This window comes from Elephantulus edwardii, unplaced genomic scaffold (assembly GCF_000299155.1).
Source record: "Elephantulus edwardii isolate Elephantulus edwardi_28Jun2011 unplaced genomic scaffold, EleEdw1.0 scaffold00189, whole genome shotgun sequence".
NCBI classification, from domain to species: Eukaryota; Metazoa; Chordata; class Mammalia; order Macroscelidea; family Macroscelididae; genus Elephantulus; species Elephantulus edwardii.
The window spans coordinates 2,477,184-2,489,659 of record NW_006399939.1 but is presented as its reverse complement, the minus strand read 5'-3'; the positions used below and the strand labels follow the sequence as shown (position 1 = coordinate 2,489,659).

The 12,476-nt window shown below is 44.1% G+C and overlaps 1 protein-coding gene across 1 annotated transcript in view; it reads right to left on the bottom strand.

The window, feature by feature from the left end:
• PHF21A (PHD finger protein 21A) overlaps nt 1-1,157 on the bottom strand; it is a 268,128-nt gene extending 266,971 nt beyond the window's left edge. The window contains exon 1 of the mRNA XM_006896738.1: nt 915-1,157. The gene's annotated coding sequence lies outside the window, so the exon portion shown is untranslated. The remainder of the gene's footprint in view (nt 1-914) is intronic.
• Between the last annotated feature and the right edge of the window lie 11,319 nt (nt 1,158-12,476).

The following is a 12,476-nucleotide window of genomic DNA, read 5'->3' as shown; positions in this document are numbered from 1 at the left end:
ATAACAAGTTGCAGAAGAAGAAGAATAAGCGGAATTTCCCCACCGCTGCTCCGGCCACCCAAGACAAATGCACCAACACACACACACACACACACACACACACACACACTCACACTCACACACACTCGGGCCCGGCAGCGTCAGCAGCCGCAGCTTTTTCTATTTTTTTTTTTTAAAGCCAGCTCTCTCAGTCGTCAAACAAGATGGTTTTCCCCAAAAATAATCATAATAATAATAATGAGATAAATACCCATAATAAAAACTTCACCCCAACAGCATCCCGGGGGGTGAGGGGTGCTGGAGAAAGAGCCCAGGCGATCATCCCTGGGCCCGGGGGATGGAGGGGGGAGTCGAGGGGGGCGGATGAGGCTCCGGCCCCCCACCCCCACCTGCGGCCCCCTCGCCGGCCCCCCGCCGGGAAAATGTGACGCCCCCTCCCCGCCACCCCCAACGCGCCGCCCCTGTCACCCGCTCCGGCCCTGCACTCTGCGCCCAGGCTCCCGAAGCTGCTCATAAACTTACTTCCAATTTATCCTGGGGAGGGGTGGAGGGCAGAGGAGAGGAAGGGGGGAGACAGGTTTCTCCATTGTCTTTTTTTTAGGGGGGGAGGAATAGGAAGGGCACGCAGGGGGGCGCCCCGAAGGGGAAGTTATTGCTCAAATCTCAAGTTGACTGAGGGGTCCTGGCGAGAACACCCCCTTTCCCTCCCACACACCCCTCCCCTCCCCCTACCTCCCCCCCCCCACAACAAACTCCAAGCAAGCAGCCCCTGATCCTCCCAGAGACAAACACCAGAGACAAGACAGGGAGAGGGAGAGGGGGGAAGGGGGGAGGGAGGGGAAATAGAGCTACTCCAGAAAAAAAAAAAGAGAAGAGTGAGAAGAAGAGAGAATGGAAAAGCTGGGATACTGCACCCTCCTGCTGCTGGCTGGCTGTCCCCCCTGGCAGCTGGAGGCAGGAACTCTGAGCAGGAGAAGCAGGAGGAGGAGGAGGAGGGAACTCTTCTTCATGGGGAGGGAGGGAAGAAGCTGGAGCTGCTGCTGCTGCTTCTGCTGCTGCTCTGGGCCTCTCGCACTTTTTAGATATTAGTGTGTTAAGATGGTAGGTTGTTCCCTTCTCCCTCCTCCTCCTCCTCCTTTCCTCTCTCTCTCTCTCACTCACTCACTCACTCTCTCTCTCTCTCTGGACTGTTTCTTTCCTCCTCTTCCCCAGGCAAGGGGGGGGTGGGGAGGAGGGGGGTGGGGGGAGGAACTGGATCCTCCTCCTCCTTCAGGAGAGACACACACAGGCCCCGGGCCGGAATAGGGAGGGGGGAAATCAGAGCAGCAGGAGAGAAACTGTGGGAGACAAACAAGCCCAACTCTTCATCCTCCTCCTCCTCCTCCTCTCAGCAGCAGCAGCGAGCACCACCAGCCCATTCACCACCCGGCCCCGGGCCGCAGCACCTCCGCCGCCTCAGCCCGGGGATCCCTCCGCCCAGGCCCAGACACACTCGCCCGCGCGGGAGCCCGCCGCGCGGCCTCGCCGGCCCGCCGCCGCCGCCGCCGTGCGCGCCCCCGCCGCTCCCGAGAGCCGGGCGAGAGGGACTGGGGCTGGGAAAGCGGGGACGAGGGAGGGGGAAGAGGAGGCGCCGGGGTAGAGGGGCACGCGGGGAGGGAGGGGGGGGCCACCGGGCGGAGTTGTACGGCGGCCGGACAGAGCCCCCGTGGCTCCCGAGATGCACGGGCTCCCCCCGGGGGCGACGAGGCGGCGGGTGGGGGGGCGGCGGGGGCCCGCGGCGGCGCTCGGGCGGGCGGACTACTTGACGTGTCGGTGCGGCGAATTTATTTCACTTTGCCTAAGGAACGGGGTGTGCTTCGGCCCCCATTGCCTAGGGAAAAAACCCGGATGTAAAGTGAGTGAAACTAAACTAGAGTGAAGTAGGGCAGCAGCAGCCAAACTCCAGTGCAGCGGCGGCGGCGGCGGCAGCAGTGATGGGGCTGAGCACGGAGCGGCGGCGGCGGCCAAACTCCGGTGCAGCCGCAATGATGGGCCGGTGCAGCGCAGCAGCCCGGCTCTCATGCAGCCGCAGCCGAGGCGAGGCCGGAGCCCGCTGCGGCCCCCCCAACTCCGCGACCCGAGCCTAACTCCCCCTCCCGCCGGCAGGAGCTGCAAAGGGGTTTCGGAGCGGCCCCAACTCCCTCCAGTGCAACAGCAGTTTTAAGGGGGGGAAAGCCGCGAGGGCAGGAACGAGAAGCTATGGGGAAGCACTGCAATGGGGGAGCGTGGTCCAGGCAACAGGAGAAAGATGCAACCTCAAGTCGAATGCAACATGCAATCCCCGGCCGCCGCTCGCCCGCTCCCTCCCCTCGCCACCCCGCCCCCTTTCCAAATAACTACCCTTGAACCACTTTATTAGCCATACTTAGTCCCACACTCGCTTAGGGAGGGGCAGGGGACGGGGTCCTTAGCTCACCTTTATTTATTGCTGCTTTCCCCCCCCCTCCATGTTTTTTATTCCTAAGTTCTTTTGTTCTAAAGGGGATGATGGCATTTACTTTTCTGCTTTGTGTAGCAGGGCAATCACTGGGAATCGGCCACGTATAATCCGGCGGTTTGTCATATTTTATTAGTGAAAGTATTTTATGCCTATTCTACCTCCAAGGACTGTAACATGGAGAACTGCAGGGAGAGAGAAGAAAAAAACAAAAATCACAAGAATTCTTGTTTTGAGAAATTTCTTGGCGGGGCGGGGGAGGGCCTCTTTCTTTTCTTTTTTGGAGAGAAGAGGGTTATTTAAATTTCTTTAATCGATAGTTTTCCACTTAAAGCTTAATATTTTTATGTAGGTACAACACTGAATTCTAAAATAACCCCCAACCACAATAAAGAAGAAAGTCCAAGCGCCTAGATTTTTTTTTTTTTTAAATCCGTTCTGGACCGTAGTATCTGCTCTGTGCAGCTCCCTGGACTTAACATAGTGTTGGCCTTCGAATGTTAAATAACAATAAACCCCAACCTCAACTGAATACAAATGGGGGGTGGGGGTGGTTTTGTTTTTAAAGCTCAGCACTTTTGTAGCATCTGCCACTACGCATTTTCCAGGCATTGATTAACCATGCAACTCCCATAGGCATGAAGTCCAGTTTTTGCAGATAAAGAGCAACAGTGATGAGATATTCGCCCAAAGTCAAAGTGAGTCACTGGCAGAAACAGAAATAGCCTAGGACTCTATTTGTTCCTAGTCACATCTTTTCCATTAAGTAGTATTCCCTCCCAGAAACAAACAGCCTTTGAAAATAAACACGTTCTTTACCTGGTTCTGTATTTTTCTCTAGAGGTGCTTTGAGATCATTTTGGATAGGAAGGCATTTTCTCAACTCTCTTTACCTCCAAAATTAAGTTGCTTTTTTCAATGAAAAGCAATTTTTAAAAAACAAAAAAATAAAACCAACCCATACACAACTCAAATTTCTTGAAAGTTAGAAAGTAAATAAAAACCTGAGCTTATTTTAACTGTGTAGACCATTTAGTACTCTGAGCTTTAAAAAAAAAAAGAAAAATCCACAGTAGAAAAAGTGTATGAGTTTGAGAGGGAAAATGAAAATCCCTATAAATGATTCAAGAAGCCTATGTGAACTCATATAGTGTTGGGAAACTAAACCCATAACACAGTCAAGATGAATAATGTAAGGCCAAGTTGGGTAGTAAGACCCAGCTTTACTATCTAGAAGTAATGCTTACGTATTTAAAAGATGAGGAGGAGGGTGTCTTTCAAGCTGGACAGCTAGTCACTAGAACCTGATGGTATCATACCAAATCAGTCCAGGCTGTCAAATTTCTTCCAGGAGATTGCCTTCATTTTCTTACCGGAAAAGAGGTTAAAATCTTTCAGACCACCAAGGAAAAATTTCAGAAGCTCATATTGTGCCTGAATTTGTAAATGCTATTATGCAAGGGTCAGCAAACTCCCTACGAATGTAATAGACTGTACTCTCCTTCTAGACTTATTATATACTGCATCACGTCTCAGTGCTATTGTTGTCTCAGAAAGATAGCCAGAGATGGTATGCAAATGAATGTGACTGTATTCCAATTAAACTTTTATTTGTGAGAAGTGACACATTTAACGTAATTGTCACATGTCATGAAATATTTTTCTGCTTTTCCAACCATTAAAGAGTGGCATCCACTTCCTAAACCACATGCTTCTGGAAACTCTATGAAGACTGAGAAATGACGATAGTTATAGAAAGGCTTTGGGCCTTTTGTTCATAGGGTCGCTATGAATTGTGCTCGACTCGATGGCAATCAACAACAACATATATCTAAACACCATTCTTGGATTAGTTTATAGGCCTAAAAGCAGCAAATAGGCTGTTTTAGGCCCAGGCAGCCCTTATAATTAGGTTGAAGAATGAAGTTGACCAGTTCCTGAACTTCTTGTACAGGACAGGGCTTGGTTATTCAGATATTTATTTGCACATGTGATTAGAAATTGTCATACAAAGTCATGTTGCAAATATTTACCCTTTTCTAAAAACTTCCTGCCATATTTTGACCTTTTTTTTTCTTCTCTTCTATACCTTTGACCTCTTTCTCAATGAGGTCTAAACATGTTTTGAGCACTGGTAGCTTAGTGGGTAAGGAGAAGAACTGCTAATTCAAAATTACTGGTTCAAATCCACATGCTGCTCAATGGAAGAAAGCTAGGCAATTTCCTCATGTGCTTTTTACAACCTCTGTAAACCTATTGGAGGTTCAGCTATGAATTGGTTCCAACTCAAGGGCGATGAGTTGAAGTTGAGACAAATATTTATCTTTTAATTAAAATACTTGCACTGAATAATGAGGCACTCCTATAACCATCAACTTTAATGAAAAGAGCACTAACTTTTGACTTATTGAAAGTTTATGTTTTCATTAAGTCCTATTCCTCTGAGGAGTGGAACCAAGAAATCTGCACACTGATACTTAACAAGTACTGCTCCTTTCAAACCAAGTGCCCTTTGGTGAGCTGTTAACTTCTCAAGGCCTTACATCTGCCAACTTATAAAATGTAGCTGTTAATGCCTACTTCATAGAGCCCTTGGCAAGAATGATGAGACTTCATCTCACATACTTTGGGTATGAATAATGCTAGAAGGAGCCAATCTCTGGAGAAAAATAGGAAGACCCTCAATGAGATGGATTGGCACAGTGACTGCAACAGTATGTTTAATTATGGCAAAAATTGTGTGGATGGTGCAGGATTCATCATGGTTTTAATCTATTGTCTTACAAAGATGTCATAAGATTACAGGTGGTATGGTCGGTTTGTAAATGATGCGTGGTCTTTTTCAGGCTCTGTGGGTGGTACTGACCCATATGGATTACATCTCAACATCAGAAAAACAAAAATTCTAAATACTGGACCAAACAGCAAAAACAAATTGACAACAATTTCATTTTACTTAGATCTATAGTCAACAGCCATGGTGGTGGTGGTTGTTATGTGCCATTCTTGTCACTTGTAGGAGTCAAATCAAAAGATGTGTTGCACTGGGAAAATCTGCTTTCAAAGACCTCTTCAAAGTGCTAAAAAATCAGGACATCAATTTTAGGACTTACATACAACTGAACCAAGCCATAGTAGTTTTCACCACTTCATTGTGAAAGTTGGACATTGAATAAAGAAGACTGAAAAATTACGAATGCTTTTAAATAGTGGTGTTGGTGAAGAATATTCACTACACCATGGACTGCTGAAAGAACAAACAAATCTGTCTTAGAAAAAGTATACTCCTCAGACATAAAAATAGTGAAACTTTGTCTCAGGTCCCTTGGGGATGTGGTCAGGAGGTACCAGTCCTTGGAAGAAGACATTATGATGAGAGGAAGACACTTACTGAGACTAATTTACACAATTACAGCAACAATGGACTTAGGCAACCAGAGATAATGAGGATGATATAGGATAGGGTGACACGCTGCTCTTTTGTTTTGTTTTTGTTTACAGAGACTAGGCTTTATGAGGAGGGGGATGTGGCAACAAGATTGGAGGAAAATTCATCAACAACCTGCATTATGCAGATGACACAACTTCACTTGCTGAAACTGAAGAGGACCTGAAGTATTTTCTGCAGAAGGTAAAAGACGGTAGTTTTCAGTATGGATTGATGCTCAATATCAAGAAGACAAAGATTCTCACCACTGATACAATTGGCAGCATCATGATAGATGGTGATGAGATTGAGGTTGTTAACAATTTCGGCTTGCCTGGCTCCAAAATCAACACTCTTGGCACCAGCAGTCATGACTCAAAAGATGAACTGCAATAGGGAAGCCTGCTGTCAGAGACCTATCCAAAGTGCTAAAGAGTAATGATGTCAGTCAGTCTAGGGACTAAGATGTGCCTGATCTAGGCAATGGTCTTCACAATTACTTGCTATGCATAAGAGAGCTAGACAATGACTAAGGATGACAGAAGTAGAAGTGATGCTTTTGAGTTGTGGTGATGGAAGAGAATATTAAACATACTATGGACCACCAAGAGAACAAACAAATCTGTCTTGGAGAGGGTCAAGCCAAGTTACTCCTTGGAAGCAAGGATTTTAAAGCTCCATCTCACATACTTTGGGCATGTGGCCAGGAGGGACCAGTCCTTAGAGAAGAACACCATACTTGGAAGGGTGGAAGGACAGTGTAGGAGAAGAAGACCCCATATGAGATGGATAGACACAGTAACCAAGGTAATGGGGAGAGGGTAGGTTTGTTGGAGTCAGTGAGACTGACTCAGGATAGGACAGGGTTCAGAGCTATTTGCCACAGGGTTGTTATGAGTCACAGGTGATTCGATGACACATAACAACAACAACAACAAGAGTAATAGATACTTTAAGGGGGCTTCACAACAACAACATTAGTGGTTCAAATGGTTAACATACTTGTCTTTTAAGCAAAAGTTTAGACGTTCAAGTGCATTCAGATGCACTTTGGAAGAAAGACTGAATTTACTTCTGAAGAAATTGTTAAGTGTCGTCGAGTCATAGGCAACTCATAGCAACCCTATGAACCAAAGTCCTTAACACTTGCGTGACTTTCATCCTTTCTCCAGGTTCATAGTATTTCCAGAGGCAAGCTATTAAGGAAATAGATGCCACTCCTGCTTCCAAGCTTGTTTTAATCAGGGAGCTCCACCAAACACTGTCCACCATGGGTAACCATTTAGTCCTTGAAAACCCTGTAGAGCATAGTTCTACTCTGACACACACAAGAGTTGCCACGAATTAACAACTTTGGGTTGATAAATTGGGTCTCTGTCTCTAAGCATCATAGATGCCCATCACAGGAACTCAGTAGGCACCACACCTATGTGTCCTTACACAAAACATCCAGGCTTTAAAACCCAGGTGTTTCTTATCTAAAATGGAGATTATATCTTGCAGAATTGCTTGGAAGTTTAGATGACATAAATGCTCAAGATAAATAAGTACAAACAGCAATTAGTATGTTGTTGTTAGGTGCTGTCAAGTAGAGTATGACTCATGGTGACCCTAAGAACAGCCAGCCTGAACCCTGTCCTATCCTGTGCCATTCTCATCATCTCTGACTCATTGGAACTCATCACTGAAGTCACCATGACAATGCATCTCCTTGAGGGTCTTTTTTTCTCTGACCCTCCATCATTCCAAGTATGATATCCCTTTTGGAAAGAATAGCCTCACCTAGCAACATGTCCAAAGTATGAAAGGTGAAGCTTCACCATCTTTTTGCCTCCAAGGAGCTCTGTGCCTGCACCATTTCTAAATTTTAAGTTCACTAGAGAGGGACATCATGCTGGGTAGAGTAGAGGGACAGCGCAGGAGGGGAAGACCCTCTATGAGTTGGATTGATTCAGTGACTGGGGTAATCGGGATGGGTGTGTCAGAGGCAATGAGATTGGCACAGGATAGAGCAGGGTTTAGGGCTGTTGTACATAGGGTCGCTATGAGTCACAAACGACTCAGCGGCACATAACAACAACAACATTAAAAACTCCAATGGGGTAAATAAGTTAAAACTTTTAAACATGAAAGAGATAATAAATAATAACAGCTCAGAGCAACTGGGATTTTGCTTTCCAAGTGAAGGACTCGGCATGGCACAGTGTGTGTAAATTTGACTGCGAATGGAAATGTCAGCAGTTTGAATCCACCAGCTGCTTTGCAGGAGAAAGATGTTCAAGCTCCTCTCAGAAAGACTCAGGGACTCCACGACACTGAGATTGATTTACCACTTAGTCTTTGGGGGGGAAAAAAAAATTAATAGAAATTATCAAAATCTGCTGAGTAAAGGCAAAAACTCAAATTTTAGATGATATTTAATGGGCAAAAATCTCAAATGTTTAATCAGATTAAACAAAACCCTCAAATTTTGGATGTTATTTAAGTTATAAAAAGTAATAAAAGCCACTACTTTTCCACATCTCATAACTTTATCCCATGATTTAAAATTATTCCTACAAGGTCAGATATGCTTCTATAGTCCTGCAACTTCTTCTATAAATTCTGACACCAACCATACCTCTCCCCACCCTCTCACTACTTTACTCTTAGGTTCTCTAATGAATTGCAATGGACGCACAGAGCTCAGACAATACTCATGATTATGGAGTTTATTGTAGAAGGATACCATATTCAGAAGAGTGGAGGGACAGTGCTTGAGAGGAAGACCCCAGATGAGGTGGAATGATACAGTAACTGGAGCAATGAGGGTAGGTGTGTTCGAATTAGTGAGACTGGCTCAGGACAGGGCAGGCTTCAGAGCTGTTGTACACAGGGTCACTACAAGTCGCAGGTGACTGGATAGCACATAACAACAACAACAACAACATTAGGGAAGGTATAATTCAGGTTGGAAACACTCGGTATACAATTTTTAACCAGATCAACTTGTTCTTGGTCAGCCTCCTAGGTAGGCCTCACTCTGGGGCCTGCCTCATCTCTGAAGTGTTACAAAGCCCTTTAGTTCTGCCAATTACATGCACCACTATCCCGATACATCCAAGAAAAATAGGCTGAGGCACTGAGGTCTGGTCTATGGGGCAACAGTTTTAGTTCAGCTCAATCTCACACTGGTGTCTGGTCCTCCTCATCATGCTATTTCTAGCCCAAAGTACTTTCTTTCTTGATAGTACTAACATTTTCTGCCTTTAAACCTACTTAATTTGAGCCTGGCAAGATGGCAAAACTGATTAATCCATCCATTAGTGATCTATACATTATTTTGTCTGTTCTCACCCAGAAGGTATTGTTCTTTGCCTTATTAGCAAGCTCTTCACTCCCTTTTGTGGGGCCACAAACATCTCAGATTTGTATTGTCTTACAAAACTTCATGGTAAGGAATTGTGTTGTCAACCCAAAGGTATATGATTCAAAACCATCAACTAAAAAAAAAAAATAAATAAATAAAGAGGAAAAAATGTAAAAAAACCCCATCAATTACTCCTCAGGAAAAAAAGATGGTCAATCTCTTCCTATGCCATTTACTTCCTCTGAAAATCTGCTGGAGGATCAACTGTGAGTCATTTCCCATTTGACAGTGCAAAACACCAACAACCTAGCAACATGGTGAAAGTCAAAGCCAATGCATAAGAAAGCCACATTGAATAATCCATAGTACCATCAACATCTAACTCCCTGTGAAGACCATCACAAAGAAGCACCCTATATTATAATAAACAACGAATAAAGAAAGGGTTTGTGAGAAATATTTATTTTACAATTTTATAGTAGCATAGTGCACACCTATACCCATAGATATTAAGGTATGTTGTTTTTGAATAGAACTATGATGTTCTTGAATTTTATGCTTACATTAATGTAGCACCCCTAGAAAAGACTGATTGCCCACGCTTGCTCATCCAACCCCCCTTCTTTCAGCCCTTCTGTTCTTTTCTCTACCCCAGGCTGAAAAGTAACCCCATTATCTTTTCAAAGGTCAGCCTGAAGACGATTTGAACTCTGCCTGAAAACCCGAGGCAGGGAGGTAACTATTGGAACTCATCAGGTCTTCATTTCTAATTCTTTTTGGGCTGGCGTAAATGAAAGCCTGGCTTGTACCAACAAAGTACTTAAATGAGTCAAGGAGACATATCAATGTGATTTTTAAAGAATTATGACAGAAAATCTCTAGTGACTAGCAGAAGTTGACTGTACATCTCTTCTCCTCACTGTCTCAATAGTTTCTGATCTTTAAAAAAAAAATCTTCATTTTAACTGTCTTGCATGGGTTTTGATGGTGAATCGGAGTCATTAATAGAAATGGGTCTGTTATAACTTGTGAATACATAAATATTAGTGACTAAGCAATCCACCCTCTGGAGAACACCTTCAATTTCCCTATTTTGCCATAATCTCTGATGTCATTTTAATCCTTAGCAATTTTGGGGTTGGGGGTGTGTGCGCATGTGCACATATACTAGAGTTAGCTACACCAGGGTTACTCACTCTTGGCACTGTTAACATTTGGGGCCAGATAATTCTTTGTTGTGGGAGGCTATTCCCTGCAATGGAAGATGGCTAGCAGCATCCCTCTACCCACTAGATACCATGCTTGTGACAACCAAAAATATCTCTCAACATCCTTGGGTGGGGAGTAGGTAATAGTGGTCGGGGAGGCATTTAACTTGCATCTAGTTCAGAACCACTGAACTAGACCAAGCACCATGGTTTACACATGTGTGTAGGAGACTCTGCCTGCCGCAAAAGCAGATCTTAGTTACAATCCCAAAAGAAATTGATGCAGATCAGAGAGCAGCTGGACCAGTGGTTAAAACAAAAATGGTCGCAATTATAGCTGTAGAAATGTCTGCCTTAAAGCTGCTGAGCTGCTAAAAGTATCACAGAGAGATCCTCCAAGACCGGGATGCTTAAAGAATTTTATCACCCTGCTGAGTCCTGCCTTTAGTTTATCTAGTATCAACATAAATAAATTGCATGTGCGCCTGAGCAACGGTGTTATCTAGTGGAAGGCGTTACCAGATTGGGAGTCTGAAACCCTGAGCTTGAGTCCAGATTCTGCAAATGTCGAGCCAATTACTTTATCTTTCTGGGCCTGTTTCCTTGTCTAAAAGGGAGAAAATAATACTACTTAATCCACTGGGGTATTCTTAGGGTCCATACTGTTAATAGGGAGCTCTGGTGGCCTCGAGGTAAGAAGTTGCACTGCAGTCTCAAAGGCACGCAGTTTGAATCCACCAGCTACTCAGTGGAAGAAGGGAGAAGGGTGTGCAATCTCCTCCCACGTGATGGTACTGCTTCTAAAACCCATTTTAGGGCAAGCTATGTGTCAGTTCCAACTAGGCTGTACACAACTGTTAATAAACAGTGGAAGGACTTATTCTTGAAGACTTAGGAACATTGGAATTAATACAGACTGAGCTAATACTCAAAGTTGCATGTTAAGTGACTAACCTGAAAGTCAGAGGTTCAAATCTACCAATGGTTACTCCAGACAAAGATGAGCTGTCTCCTTTCCGAAAAGATTTACACCCTTGAAAACCCAAGTGAGGGTTGTCATGAGTCACAGTTGACTTAACTACCATGAGCTTCATTTTGTGGGTATGGATTGCAATATGTGTTGGGAGGTGCTAACAGAAAGGTTAGCAGTTCAGATCTACCAGCTACTTCATGGGGGAAAGCTGAGGCTGGAGTCTTCTATTAAAGATTTACATCCTCAGAAATTTTGAATAAGAATTGGTTTAATGGCATTTGCTTGCCTCGGTTTGGGAGCTGATCTTAAACAAAACAATGCAATATTTTTCTAAACCCTAGTTTCCTTATATGCAAAATATACACATAAGCATATGACTTCATAGAGCTGTTGCAGAGGGTAAGGTAGAGGGTAAGGTAGATAATGCCCATCAAACATGCTCAATAAATGCTAATCATGTTTTCTGATGCTTTGCTAAGCTGTATCCCACCACACAAATACATATCTTCTCATTATTTGTTTCCTATGAGCATAAAATCTGGAAGCTGAAGGACTAGTAATACACCTACAGAGTTAGACCCAAATTCTAACCAAGTGAAGGCATTAAGTTGTAGTTTTCAGGCTCCTGTCATCCAAGTTAAATCTGTTAGGGCACAAGTTTGTCACAATCCCAGAAAGTACTCCCACCTTTATTGAAATAATGTTCTAATAAGGCTTTTTTACAACCTTTGTATCACATAAAACATATGGGGTCAGGCTCAGAAGGCCAAGTTAGCACAGTGTTTTTCCAAATCTAAACACTGAAATCTGACTTGGTGCTGCTCAAAACTAGTCATCCTCAAAGTGTGGCCAACTGCATCGCACTCCTAAAATGCCTGCAGGAAAAAGGGATTGATTTCTGAGTTAAAATGTAAATAAGGGGCTTTGAGGTATCTTTTAAATAAATCTTTATTGTACAAAAGTGCAATACAATAAAAGTGCAAAGATAACAAGTTGTGTATATTGATACAGTGAACAGACTAATGTATTTATGGAGTGTTTTT